The 14,782-nt window shown below is 36.4% G+C and overlaps 2 long non-coding RNA genes and 1 pseudogene across 2 annotated transcripts; 1 reads left to right on the top strand and 2 right to left on the bottom strand.

The window, feature by feature from the left end:
- Positions 1-1,510: 1,510 nt before the first annotated feature.
- LOC128195503 (probable sucrose-phosphate synthase) lies at positions 1,511-3,065 on the bottom strand (annotated as a pseudogene).
- Positions 3,066-11,044: 7,979 nt separating this feature from the next.
- LOC128195504 (uncharacterized) lies at positions 11,045-11,419 on the top strand. The gene is made up of 3 exons (XR_008247124.1): positions 11,045-11,120; positions 11,211-11,306; positions 11,390-11,419. It is a non-coding gene; the product is annotated as an uncharacterized LOC128195504 (long non-coding RNA).
- A 660-nt stretch (positions 11,420-12,079) lies between these two features.
- On the bottom strand, positions 12,080-13,044 carry LOC108327348 (uncharacterized). Its single transcript, XR_008247123.1, has 3 exons — positions 12,514-13,044; positions 12,344-12,433; positions 12,080-12,191 (listed from the first exon to the last, which is right to left on the bottom strand). It is a non-coding gene; the product is annotated as an uncharacterized LOC108327348 (long non-coding RNA).
- Between the last annotated feature and the right edge of the window lie 1,738 nt (positions 13,045-14,782).

Below are 14,782 nucleotides of genomic sequence, written 5' to 3'. Positions count from 1 at the left end.
TTCTTTTACGATAGAGGGTGTTGTTGGAGTACACTCTCAATATATTTATTAGGCCGGATAATAACATTATATTTTATAAAATAACATAATCAATAACCTTTTATTATGAAACAATTATATATTTAACTTTTATTTTAAATTTATCATAAAAAATAAATGGTAAAAGTAGATGTTAGCTTTTAAATTCTGTGATATAACAATGAAGTCGGGGTCTAAAACTCAATGTAACTTTTGTTAATAAGACAAATAACTATGTTGCTGCTACCAGGAGGAATAATAATAAACGTAAAGAGATTTTATCATTTTAGCAATTCCATTAGAAAATGTACATTTCAAGTTGTTTTAAGGAAAATGAAGCCGAAGGTGAGTGATAAATGTTGGAAGTAAACCTTTCAAAATAAGTTTGAAAGGAACTAGTATAAAAATAAGTTTGTTTTATTATTGGTTTAATACATCATTTGGTTTCTATTTCTGGGGGTTTTTCAAAGTAGTCCAACGTTTTAAAAAAGTTCAGTAAGACTTCATATTTCATTAAAAAATGTTTAACATGGTCCTTTTCACTACAAAAAAGAAGGGCATTACCGAAGGCCAGAAGCCCTCGGAAACAGCCCAAAACCGTCAGTAAAAGATAATTACTGAAGGCTTATCGACGGTCAAAGAGCCCTCGGTAAATCCCTTGTCGCTAACATTTACCGAGGGCTTTTGCCCTTCGGTAATTACCGAGGGCCAAAAGCCTTCGGTAATTACCGAGGGCCAAAAGCCTTCGGTAATTTTCGAAGGGCGAATTTTCTGCTGTCCAGTAACCAATTATGGTGTAGTTTATGATCTACTTTGGTGTAGTTTATAAATGTAAGTAGAAGTCATAGATATTGGGAGAAAATTACCATACTGCTGGAAATGTACATCAAAGGTATATTTTTTCAACCAATATGAGAAGTAACGGTAGCAAAACATACCTAAATCCAACTTTCATAATAGTATCAACCAATAGAAACTCTAATCTTCTCTAATTATTATGTACTAAAATTCCTAATTCTATTTCCAGAAAGAAAAAGGACAGCTAGTAAATTTTCTTCATACAACATACTCACACTACAACCAAATTTATCATACTTTGATTAGCATGTCAAAAGTTAGAAATAGAGCATCATTCTCGGTTCCTCCAATATTCCACTATATTTCCAGAAATCATATATTTTCAATCATACATAACAACCACAAATTCTATCCTAGCATCAATTCACACATAATGACTTTTCAAGAATCTCGAAACCATTCATAAAACTACAACAACCAAGGAATATGCAATGCTATAATCATTTCCCTACATCATATTTTCATCCAACATATTCAAGTATATATTAATTCCGCATCAACATTATGTTGTTTAAAGATGATCCTTATATAAGTTTTCCAAACACCTAATCACATCCAGTCACGGTCTAAACATCATAAAACCCAGTGCACTAAAATATATATATATATATATATATATATATATATATATATATATATATATATATATATACCAACCAGAAAAATACACATAATAAACCATAAATTTCTAGTAAGTTGCATTTATTTCATCTCTCGATAGTCGACCTTGCATCAGAAGTTGTTCCAACTTATCACGGCCAAGCGAGTGCCCAGTAAAAAGCATAGGAACATTTAAGGCGCCAGCTAAAAGAGCAGCAGAGTCACCTGCATCTGCATAATGTCCATGGATGGCGACTGGTCAGATAGCATGCCCGCTGCCAATCTGTTCCCCAAGAGATTTGGACATCTGTATAATGTGGTTAAGTGCTCCGTCAACAAATTCAGGAATGTATGGCCAGAGAAGTTCTTTCGGAATATATTTATCTCTCGGACCAAATGGAATACAAACAATATAAGAACCACTACTCTCTCCCATGTCATCTCCATAATCATCCACGTCTCTTGGTGTCAACATTTCTGTTGGCTCCGCATAACTCCAGTCTACATCCGGAGCCGCCACTTGTCTAGTTAGCAAATCAACCCGATAAACTCCTGACATAGACCCCAATGCCTTCGCTAGTTCCACCACATACTTAACCTATTCAGCAGAAACAAAGACAGATGGAAAGATTTTTGTTTGCATATACTGGCAGTGTGAAAAAACAAAAGGAAGACAAAGATCCTTTTTGGATAAGTTTTTCCCTGAACACTGGCAGAAAAAGAAAACTAAAAAAAGTTGGAATAAACTTTCTATCAAAAGCTGAAACGATCGAGTTGTTTTAAATAAGTCTATTTTGTATATAAATTAAAATCAGCATTTCGAAGAAATTAAAAAACAAATAAAAATGAAAGCGCTACCTGACCACCAGTATCAGAATCACGTCCTAGCTCCATATTCTCACCTCGTATTAGGCCATGAATTCTGCACACATATGCCCCTTCTTGTTAAAATCAAATAACGAAATCAAACCAATCATAGCTTAATCTAATCAGCGAATACACAGATTACACTCTGCACAGCAGAATAAAGAAACAAACAGTCTAACTTCAATATCAATCTACTTATCACCAGAGGTCGATTCAATTACACATTCATTACAATAAAAACAAAAGCAAAAAGACAGAGGTGAAGGACACCTACCTGACGAGTACAATGTAGAGCTTCTTCCCTTTTTGACTGTTGGCCCAAGTCTAAGTATAGTTTTCAAATTTTGATTTTTCTTTAACTGTAATAATTTCAGTTTGGAAAAACACCCTTCATTCCATCGAAGCAAGTTTCAATCAAGGTTTGGATATTGTAAGTTTCCTTAATAATTATATGAAAACTACGAGATATATATATATATATATATATATATATATATATATATATATATATATATATATATATATCCAGAGTCATAAAATTTATAAAAGGGTCTGTAACATGGTTTTGGATTTATTAAACATTAATTTCTTTTTCAAAATGTATCAAGAAAGATTCTCATGAAACTAAAATTAGAAATATTACATTCTCATATATTTGATATAAAAGTTTTGCAAGCATATTCCATGAAATCATTAATTGCCAAAAATATAACTATTTATGTTTTTCTTACTTGTTGTTCTTATAGTAAAATATAGGAATATTATACACTTTTAAGATGGTGGAAATGATTTTCTTTAATAATTAACTTGTCGTTCATTCTTGACGACACTGAATATATATGCATTGAGTGTTATGATTTATGTATTTTTGTGGAAGAATTGAAATATAGGAATATTATACTCTGCACAGCAGAATAAAGAAACAAACAGTCTAACTTCAATATCAATCCACTTATCATCAGAGCTCGATTCAATTACACATTCATTACAATAAAAACAAAAGCAAAAAGACAAAGGTGAAGGACACCTACCTAACGAGTACAATGTAGAGCTTCTTCCCTTTCTGACTGTTGGCCCAAGTCTCCATGGCATCTGCCACTAGTAAAAAATTGGGTTTTTACAGCGCACATTATGCCACGGTTCACTGGAAACCGCAGCATAATGGTGCGCGGTGGCAGTTTTGTAAGTAAATCGAAACAATATGCCGCGGTTCAGAGCGGACCCGCGGCATATACTCCAGTCAACCATCCCCTTTGACGCCACGTCTGAATAAAAAATTAAATAACAGAGTATATGCCGCGATTATCCAGAGAACCGCGGCATATACCCATGCCAATTTATTGCAGGGGCTAACTGAGTCAGAGAATTTCAGAAGTTACAAGGGTATATGCCGCGATTGCTCTAAGAAACCGCGGCATATACCGCAGTAACTTCTAAACTTCTCCGTCAGTCAGAGAATTTCAGAAGTTACAGGGGTATATGCCGCGGTTTCTCAGAGCAACCGCGGCATATACCCCCTGTCATCTACTAATATTCCCCAAAAGGCAGTTGGGGAGACAGTTGTATTCAGCACGTTACAGGGGTATATGCCGCGGTTCTCAGAGTAACCGCGACCTATTCTCCAACCTGAAATAAATTTAAAATGAATTTGTAATATTTAGAGGAATATACCGCGGTTGCCCGCTGAACCGCTGCATATAGTTTAAAAATAGGTTTAATACGTATTTTGGTCCCTCTTTTCGTAGGGTCTGTTCAAATTGGTCCTACTTTTTTTCAAAAGTTCACTAAGATCCCACTTTTCACAAAAACGATGCACGTTAGTCCTTTTTTAGGTTTAATACGTGTTTTGGTCTCTCTTTTGGTGAGCTGTACATTTTTCGTTGAGGTGAACTTTTGAGGGATCAAAATGTACAGCTCACCAAAATACGAAAAGTTCACTAAGAGGGATCAAAATAGGGATCAAAATAGGAAACTTTTGAAAAAAAGTAGGACCAATTTGAACAGACCCTACGAAAAGAGGGACCAAAACACGTATTAAACCTAAAAAAGGACTAACGTGCATCGATTTTGCGAAAAGTGGGATCTTAGTGAACTTTTGAAAAAAAGTAGGACCAATTTGAACAGACCCTACGAAAAGAGGGACCAAAATACGTATTAAACCTTAAAAATAATTTCAAAAATGCCATTTAGGTTAATTTTTTTAATCAGTATTGGCCGCGGTTCATTGTGAAACCGCGGCATATAACCATCTTATACCGCGGTTAAGTAGTGAACCGCGGTAGATTCCCCAATCAGAGTTAAAAAATAAAACTTTGGAACAGTGTCGTCTTCTTCTTCACGCAGTTTCGCGTTTTTGCACCGTTTTCTTCTCCCGCGACCACCCATCTCAGTCCTTCGTTTTTGCACCGTTTAAACTCAAAATTGTTCGATCATTTCTCGTTTTTTACGATAAGAAACAGTTTTAGCCGATCAAAATCGTTTGAAACGCTTGTCATTCCTCTCCGCTGCCATTTCCCTTTGTTGCATCAAGCTTTTTCGCCGCCCCTGTTCCAGGTATTTATGCCCTTGTGCATTCTTAACATGATTTCTTCATTAGTTTTTGCATAATAACAATTGCTATAGTTTTGGTAATGTATGAAATTACTATAGTTTTGGTAATGTATGGTATAGGTTTTGCTATAGTTTTGGTAATGTGTGTTGTAGTTCTTGCATTATTTATAAACCTTAAAATATTATTCACTAAGTTTCAATGATATGTATGAAATTGCAAGTTTGATTTTTAGTAGCTTATCTTTTTATGTAATATTTAGGAATATGGATCGAAATTGGATTAATTTACCACGTATTAGTGCTGAGTACGAGAGAGGTGTAGAGGAATTTATACAATTTGCGCAACGTAATGAGGGGAGAAGTGATGATGAAGTGAAGTTTAGATGTCCTTGTGTGAACTGTTTGAATGGGAGAAAGTTGAACGCAACTCAAATTAGAGAACATCTTATATGTGATGGTTTTCTAAGATGCTATACAACATGGATATGGCACGGCGAAGAAATGAATTTTCCCACCGACTCTCAAACTGTAAATGTTACTGATTCCACCATGGAAGAAGATCGACCGGATGAAGACAAATTGGAGGACATGATCCGCGATGTTGGAGCAGAAAATTTTGCCAAAGCTCGTGTGTATAAGACGATGTCGACTGATGCGGAAACACCTTTGTATGTCGGTTCAACTAAGTTCACACGTTTGTCAGCGGTGTTAAGGCTCATGAATTTGAAGGCAAGCAATGGATGGACTGATAAGAGTTTTACATAACTGTTGACGTTGTTGAATGAAATGTTGCCAGATGGAAATACACTGCCCACTCGTAATTATGATGCGAAGAAAATTCTTTGTCCAATGGGTATGGAGTATAAAAGGATACATGCTTGTCCCAATGACTGCATTTTGTATAGGAAAGAGTTTGAATTTTTGACAAAGTGTCCAAAATGTGGCTTATCATGATACAAGTCAAAAAACAATAGTGAAGATAATGGTCAGATAGAAAAAAATGGATCTGCTTTGAAAGTAGTTTGGTACCTTCCAATAGTGCCCAGACTTAAGCGTTTTTTTGCGAATCCCAAAGATGCTAAAAACCTTAGATGGCATGCAGATGAGAGAAAAATTGACGGGCTGCTTCGTCATCCAGCTGATTCAAAGCAATGGAAAAATATTGATCGACAATTCCCCGAATTTGGTAAAGAGTGTAGAAATCTTAGGCTTGGTTTAGCCACTGATGGAATGAACCCATTTGGTAATCTGAGTACCAATCACAGTTGTTGGCCAGTTATATTGATAATTTACAACTTATCTCCTGCATTGTGCATGAAGAGGAAATTCATGATGTTGTCTATGATGATATCTGGTCCAAAGTAGCCTGGAAATGACATAGATGTTTATCTAAGCCCACTAGTTGAAGACTTGAAGGTTTTGTGGGTTGGTGGGGTTGAAATATTTGATGCATTCGCTTCAGAGACTTTTATGATGCGTGCAATGTTATTTTGCACCATTAATGACTTTCCTGCTTATGGTAATTTGTCAGGATACAGTGTCAAGGGTCATAAAGCGTGCCCTATATGTGAAGAAAACACTACAGCTCATCAATTGAAACATGGAAGAAAGACGGTGTATCTGCGTCATCGGAGATTCCTAAAACGTAATCATCCATATCGAAGGTTAAAAAAAGCATTCAATGGAGATCAAGAGAGGGACGAAGCACCAAATCCACTTACTGGCCTTCAAGTTCTTGAAAAAGTTAATAAAATACATCATGTATTTGGGAAAACATCCAAGAAGTCATTTGTAACGACCCCTTGGAAGAAGAAATCAATATTCTTTGATCTTCCATATTGGTCAAAGTTAGATGTTCGACATTGCATAGATGTGATGTATGTAGAAAAGAATGTGTGTGATAGCTTGATTGGTACATTACTCAACATTCAGGGAAAGACAAAAGATGGAGTGAATGCTCGTTTGGATTTTGTTGACATGAATATCCGAGAAGAGTTGGCACCGAAGGAGATTGGTAAACGTACTTATTTACCCCCTGCATGTTACACAATGTCTAAACAAGAGAAGATATGTTTTTGTGTATGTTTAAAGAGTATCAAAGTACCACAAGGATACTCTTCAAATATGAAGAGTTTAGTGTCAATGCACGACTTAAAGCTTGTTGGCATGAAGTCTCACGATTGTCACGTCTTAATGCAATAGTTGTTACCGGTGGCTATTCGTGGAATTTTGCCCAAAAATGTTAGGCACACCATAAACAGGTTGTGTTCATTTTTCTCGTCAATATGTAGTAAAGTCATCGATCCTACAAAGTTAGATGAACTTCAAGGCGAGATTGTTATCATCTTATGTCAACTAGAGATGTTTTTCCCTCCATCTTTTTTTGACATCATGGTACATTTACTTGTTCATTTGGTTAGAGAAATCAAGTTGTGCGGACCGGTATACTTAAGATGGATGTATCCTATTGAGCGTTATATGAAGATTTTGAAAGGGTACGTTAAAAATCCATATCGTCCTGAAGGTTCGATGATTGAAAGGTATATTGTTGAAGAAAGTATCGAGTTTTGTTCAGATTACATGACATCAACGAATCCAATAGGAGTTCCTCGCACAGCATGGTTGAATAAATTTTCTACAAGTAAAAGCATTCGAGGTGTCAATGTGGTGACAAAAGATCGCGAAGAATTGTTGCAAGCGCATCTTTATATATTGAACAACACAGATGAGGTGATCCCTTTTTTGGAAGCACACAAAGCCATTGTTAAGAATAAAAATCCAAGACAATCAGAGAAATGGCAATTGATGGAGCATAACAAAACATTTATGTCTTGGTTCAAATCTAAAATTGACAAAGAGCCACATTCTTCTGAAACTTTATTGTGGCTTGCAAATGGTTTGAAGTTTGATGTCGTGTGTTGTACAGGTTATGAAGTCAATAATTGCACATTCTATACAAAGACTTTGGATGATAAAAGCACAGTACAAAATAGTGGAGTCAGTTTAGAAGCTGAGTCACTTCAATTTTCCACATCAAAAGATCAATCTCCTGTACTTGGATCAATGAGATATTATGGTATAATAGAAGAGATATGGGAGGTTGATTACACCAAGTTTTTTGTTCCATTGTTCAAGTGTAAGTGGTTTGACAATAAGAGTGGTGTGAAAATAAATGACTCGCGTATGACACTGGTTGATTTTCGCAAGGTGGGTTACCGAGACGAACCGTTTATCATGGTACATCAAGCATCTCAAGTTTTTTATGTCAAAGATCCTGCGTCTGACCATTGGTATGTTGCTCTTCAAGGCAAAAAACAAATTGAAGTTAACGAAGACAATCTGATTAATATTTATATTGCTGACAACCATTCATTTCAAACTACAACAAATTTGGATGACCAATCTCTAGTTGACGATGATGTACATGCAATTCGGTCAGATCATGATGAGGGAATATACATATGATGAATCCATATCTTTATGTATGAATTTTCAATTTCTGTATAAGTATTTTATTAATATAACATAAGTTTTCCTTTTATACACTTCCTATGATTACTATTACATGTTTTGTTAATTTATATGACATTACATAAGTCTTGAAATAAAATTTAATGTTGTTATTTATTTTGACAGATATATGGCTGATCATCCACATTCTTCAAGGGATGAGGCTCCCCCAACCAGATCCACTAAAGGACCCACTAGGATGAAACAACTATTGATCAGGAAAAATAGTGGTGAAAGAACTCCGATAAATGTGAATGTCACCACGGGTGTGGCAACTGGCCCCCATGCAGATGACTTCCGATCATACCTTGGAGTACTGGCACGTGATAAGATTAGCATTCTCATTCCATCTTTTGATCATGTGTCCGAGGTTGATCGGAACATTATTTGGAAAGATATATTGGTAAGTTAGTTAATAGCATTTGAATTAAAATTTGTTTATATTGATAATTTTGTACTAATACAACTTTATTATGTTTTTTTCATATGACATTTGACATTCCAAATGTCACAACACTTAGAAATAAGTGTTTGTCAACTGTTGCAGAAAATTTCAGAAACTTTAAAAGCAAGTTGACATCAAGATACATCTTTGGACATCTTAAACATAAAAGTCCATGTAGTTCATATAAGTCCATTGATGAGGAGACTTGGCGGCTTTTTAAAGAGAGTCGGATGTTAGAGGAATGGCAGGTTAGTGTAGTTCATATTATTCAATTCCTCATTAACAAATATATATCATATGAACTAATTAATTAATGTGTATGTGACAGTCAATTAGAAGCAAAGCACAAGGAACAAGTGCTCACAACAAAAACCCCCACCTATTATCTCGTGGTGGGTATAGGAAGCTTGAGGAGAAAATCCTCAAGCAAAAGGCAGATGCTATACCACCATCTCAGGGTGGTAGCCCTCCTCAGCCTCCTTCTCCACCGTCTAGACATGAGAAATGGAAGTTGGCCCGTATGCGACCATCGGGCACCTACTCTTCCGATACTGCACAAGAGATTTCTGAAAGAATTGTAAGTTATCACTATTCCTAAAATAATAAATATTGTCATTATACATACTACATTAAACTATTTAAAGAATAATGATGTTTTGTAATGTTACAGGACGCCTTGGTTGAGCAGAGCTCCCAAGGCCAATTCACTCCAGAGGGTCGCCAGGATATTCTTGCTGATGCGATTGGACGACCTGAGCACCCTAGACGTGTACGTGCTGCAGGTCTTGGAGTAGGAATTATAGATTATTTTGGGAGCTCTTCTCCTCAGCCTTCATATTCATACAGTGATACACAAAGGATGACAGAAGAGATCACAAAAAAGGTCTGACAAGACCTTAGAGAGGAAATCAGGGCCGAGGTGAGGGCTGAATTCCAAATGCTATACCAGCAGCAGTTTCAGAGCATGTGCCCGGTGTCGTCTCCTATAGAGGAACATGTTATCCCTCCCCCTCCCACAGGTAAACTTAATAAACATTTATGTGCAATTATTTCTATCTTTTGTATAATCTAACATTTACTCTGACAGGGAGAAGCGGGAAAGGAAGTTGTTCCGCATCAGCCATCCCAGAGGATGACATGGACGATGGTAGTCCATGTCTGCTATACATTTTAGAGGATACTGAGATGGTGCTGGTAGCTCGTGGAACAGAGTTTAGGTCAGCGACTGTATGTCATAGTATGCAACTATTAGAGGATGAGGTGAAGGTCTCAGTGGATGAAATGATCATACCAGATGCCTCGGTTCCTCTGTCCACGGAAGAGATTTTCACTATGGAACAAGCATATAAGTCGTTTATCAGTTGGCCTAAATTTTTGGTTAAACCAATTTCTGACCCCTCGGTATGAAATTCTTCTTTACACTTCTCAATTTTAAAGGTTTTTGATGTCAAAACTTATCTTATCTTTTCATGTAACAACAGACACAGGCACAAGAGAAGATTCCTCTATCTGAGGATGACCCTCTTTCTTCATTGCATCTACTTGCTGACATCCTTGATGATAAGCCTTTGCAGGTTGAGTATGATGCTAATGTATTTGGGACAGGCTTTGAGGTCCCAATATACCTTAATAACCAAGATGTTCGTGAGCTTGCGTCGGGAACACAAGAGTTGAATATTTCAATTATTCAACTATGGACGATGTAAGTCTATGACCAATTATTTATATATAAAATTGATTTATATATCAAGTATCCTTATATCAAAGTTAATTTTTGATTTCAGGTATATGTCTGGGGTCAGTAATAAGTTGGGACGTTCTGATGATTATGGATTCATTGATCCCCAATCAATTCATGAATCAAATGATTTTGAGCAGATCAACATGAGTCTGATAAGAAGTTTTGGAAGGGGCAAGAAAATATACTTTTTGCCTTATATATCCGGGTAAGTGAACTTTGTTAACATAATAATGTTCCATATGTGATTTTAATATTTAATAGTTACGTTATTATGAATTTCAGGTGCCATTGGCAACTTCTTGTTATGTCTATGCAAGACAGCTATGCTTTGTGGTTCTGCTCATTGCACAGGCCTCCTCCCACACAACTCAAACAAGCAATTGATTGGTAAGAACCTCAATGTTTGGACTTTCTTTGTTATATAAATGAATGCTAAAACCTTTTTTTATATACAGTTCTATTCCAGCAAGTATGATGATGGGTGGGAGATCAATTGTTAATAGTAGAAAGATTGCTTGGATTTCTCTCAAGGTTTGACATATGCTAAAGTCATACTTTGTTATAATTGTTTTATTTTAATGTTATTCACTAACTATTATCAACTGTGATGATATATTGTAGTGTAACAGACAAAATGGGTCATATGAGTGCGGATACTATGTAATGTATTGGATGACCCATATTGTTCGTTCTCACATCACAAGTCGCTGGGAAACGGTAATATTTAACTTTAACAAATTTTGATATTTTCCCAAATGTTGAATTCATATACACTAATTAATATGAATTGTCTTTTGCAGAGATTCAAGACTACTACACCAGTTCCTGAGAAGTCACTATTATTCATTAGGAACGCTGCTGCGAAGTATATAATTAGATTATACAATAGCTCTTAGATTTAAACATTGCATTTGATTAGATTGAATTTTCTTAGACTTTATACTTTATTTGATGTTGAAATACATTTGAACATGTGTTTGTTATGTTCAAATTGAATTTGTGTACATGTTTTTATATGCAGGTCTGTTTTTGTGGTAGTGGATATCACAAAAACAGACCTGCAATTTTAAAAAACTGCAGGGGAATATGCCGCGGTTGTAACCACAACCGCGACATATAATGTTTCGTTTTTTTTTAAAATGAGACATATGGCCGCGGTTAGTGCTAAAACCACGGCATATACTAGAGTCTTTTGCCGCGGTTCAACCGCGGCATATAGTGGACAAATTTTTTTTTTTTAAAAAAAATGGATTTAGGCAGCGGTTCCTTCGACAACCGCGGCATATTCCGCAACCTATATATCGCGGTTAGAACCGCGGCCTAAAGTCTCTGACTTACTACCGCGGCTGAATATGCCGCGGTTCGTAAACCGCGATGTATAGTGAAAAATAACCACGGTAAAATCCCCTCGCTGTACTAGTGTGTAGAACTGATTCTGGGAAGCCTGGCTTTGTTGGCATCGCCGTGAGCTGACGCGTCACTGACCGGATCTCCCTTCTCTCCTTCCGACAAGTCCTCCGACATATTTGCGGTGGCTTCCCTCCGCCCTCGCTCGCGCTCGAGGCGGCGCTTGTTCACTCTCTGCGCCGCCTCACTCTCCAACTACTCAAATCCATCACAACACACACAGCACGATCAATAGACATCATCAAGCAGAAAAATCACAACACATAATTGATAATAATTATAATCGACGGGATTGAGAATCGAGAATCGAGAATCAAGAATTGAGAATTGAGAGTCGATGATCGAACCTGCTTCTTCTGGCGAGCGAGGTTCCAAATCCGCCAGCACATGTTCTCCAACCTGGTGTTCCTCTCCTGAGGACTCCTAGTGGATGAAGCCTATAAAACGAAAAGGAGAAGATCATCGGAAAGAAGTGAATGAGCGGAATCAGAAAGAAAGGGAGAGCGAAAGAGCATACCCGAACCCATGAGCGGTAGAGATCGGTCTCATCAAAGCCGATGACCTCTTCGACGAAGTAGCGAGTAGGACTGAACCTACCTCTCTCTCTGAGAAGCAGAGAGGACTTGGAACCTGTCGCAACACTCACAAGGACCAAAACCCCCGAACCCTAGCTGCAAACCAGCCACCAACGAACCGCCGTCAGCGTCCGCAACAATAACCACTTCAAACCGCCTTAGGACGACAACCCACGCTTTAAACCAAAAAACTGCTTCGAATAGAGAGTAGGAAATGGAAGAGCGCCACCCAACAACGAACCTCCGTCAGCGTCCACACCACCAAACTCGCGCCATCAAACCACAACATCGAACCGGCTGACCGCCACGAAGGTCGCAACCCTAAGTCAAGGAGTGAGTTTCGACAAAAGGGAGGGAGGTTGTTCTACTTTTGGGAAATTTGAAGAACAAATGCTCAAATTTTGAAGTTAAAGCATCGAAGATATTACCGAAGAGCAAAAGCCTTCGGTATTTAATTTCACCAATACATTACCGAAGGCCGTCGGTAATTAACCTTCGGTAATACGCGCTTTTATTGTAGTGTTTTGGCTTACGATTTTTAAAACATAACGGTGCAATTGCCACAGTGGGGATAACTGAATGACCTGTGCACTTTAATGAATACATGTCAATGTGAAGTGAATTGACTTGGTAAAAATATTTAAATTTTAAGTTATTGGTTAAAATAAAGGGGTTAAGGTTGGTTAGGGTTCGTGCAACTTTTTCCCTTTTTTGAACAAAGTGGTTGTGGGCAGATAAAAATGGCTTCTTCCTAGGTTTGTTGTTCTTGTTCCAATACAGGGTCTGGAAAAATTTGACACTCCTTCTCCAATTCATCTCCAAAAGAACCCTCGTTACTCTCAACCATTAGTCTTCTTTCAAATTCAGACAGCATTTTTCAATATCCCAATTTGATCACCACTCTCCAATCACCAACCCCATACAGTTAAACCATATCACTACCCACCAGTAGAAATTAAACCCTAACCCGACAAACCCAAAAACTCAACATTTTCCACCATAAAACGTAAACCTCTAGGCCCCATGTTAACAACTTCACAAAAATATAACTGGCAGTTACTGGAAGAAAAAAAAAACAAGCTTTCCTTATCAAAGTGACTTCTGAAGCTGAAACAAAACCACCCAAGAATCAAACACAAAAACAAGACAACAAAATTCACTCTATGTTTTCCAGAATTAGTTCTCATAATTATAGACAAGAAATTCCTAGGAAGACATGTTTTCTAAGGGATAATATATACAGAAGAATAAAATGAAGGTGGGAAAGAACATGGGGGAAGGGAGAGAAGGGAGTGAAGAAATGGTGCAGTGAGATAAAAAAAAGAAAACAGTGATAGAGATCAATCCGACGGCGATTGGTTCTTACAAGAACCCTTAGGGTTTTGTTCCATTTAGAGGCAGATTAAATGTAGATGGAGGTAGGAAGCAAACCAAGGCCAAACCAAGCTAAACATATTTGGTTTCTATTTTCTTTTTTAGCTTATGTTTTTATTTGTGAATCTGAGAAATATCCAAAATATATTTGTGAATCTGAGAAGAATAATTTAAACATTTCCAAGTCATCTCACTTTACATTCCACGTATTAATCAAAGTGCACGTGTCATTCAGTTTTTGCCATGGTGACAATTGCACCGTTATATTTTTAACGTCGTAAGCCAAAAGGACTATGTTGAACATTTTTTACCGAAATATGAGGTCTTACTGAACTTTTTTAAAACTTAGGACTACTTGAAACAAAAACCCCAAAAATAGGAACCAAATGATGTATTAAACCTTTATTATTTTTGTTTTAAAAAGTTTTCTCAAATATTGTTAAAAATACTTAAGTGTTTAAATATTTATTGTAGAGCATTTAGTCTATGTAAAAGAACAAGAATATTTATTTATTAAAAGTTTTAAAAATTTTATTCATCCAGTACCCACTCCCTCTTCCTTTTAGAGTTTTTTCTATGTTATACTATCGTCAGGATCATTTTGTCTCGATCTTTATTTTGGACGGATATGTCTCCATCTTCAATTTAGACTAATCTATCTCAACCTTTATTGATTTTATGAAATTACACTCAAAAGTAAAATACATCATTGACGTAATAGAAAAAGTATATTATCTTAAGAAAGTTATTGAATTTTTAATATGTCTAATAAAATTAGATAGTTATATATATATATATATATATATATATATATATATTAAATTATACATGTTTTTT

Source organism: Vigna angularis, chromosome 2 (assembly GCF_016808095.1).
Source record: "Vigna angularis cultivar LongXiaoDou No.4 chromosome 2, ASM1680809v1, whole genome shotgun sequence".
NCBI lineage: Eukaryota > Viridiplantae > Streptophyta > Magnoliopsida > Fabales > Fabaceae > Vigna > Vigna angularis.
This window is presented reverse-complemented; position numbering and strand designations above follow the sequence as displayed.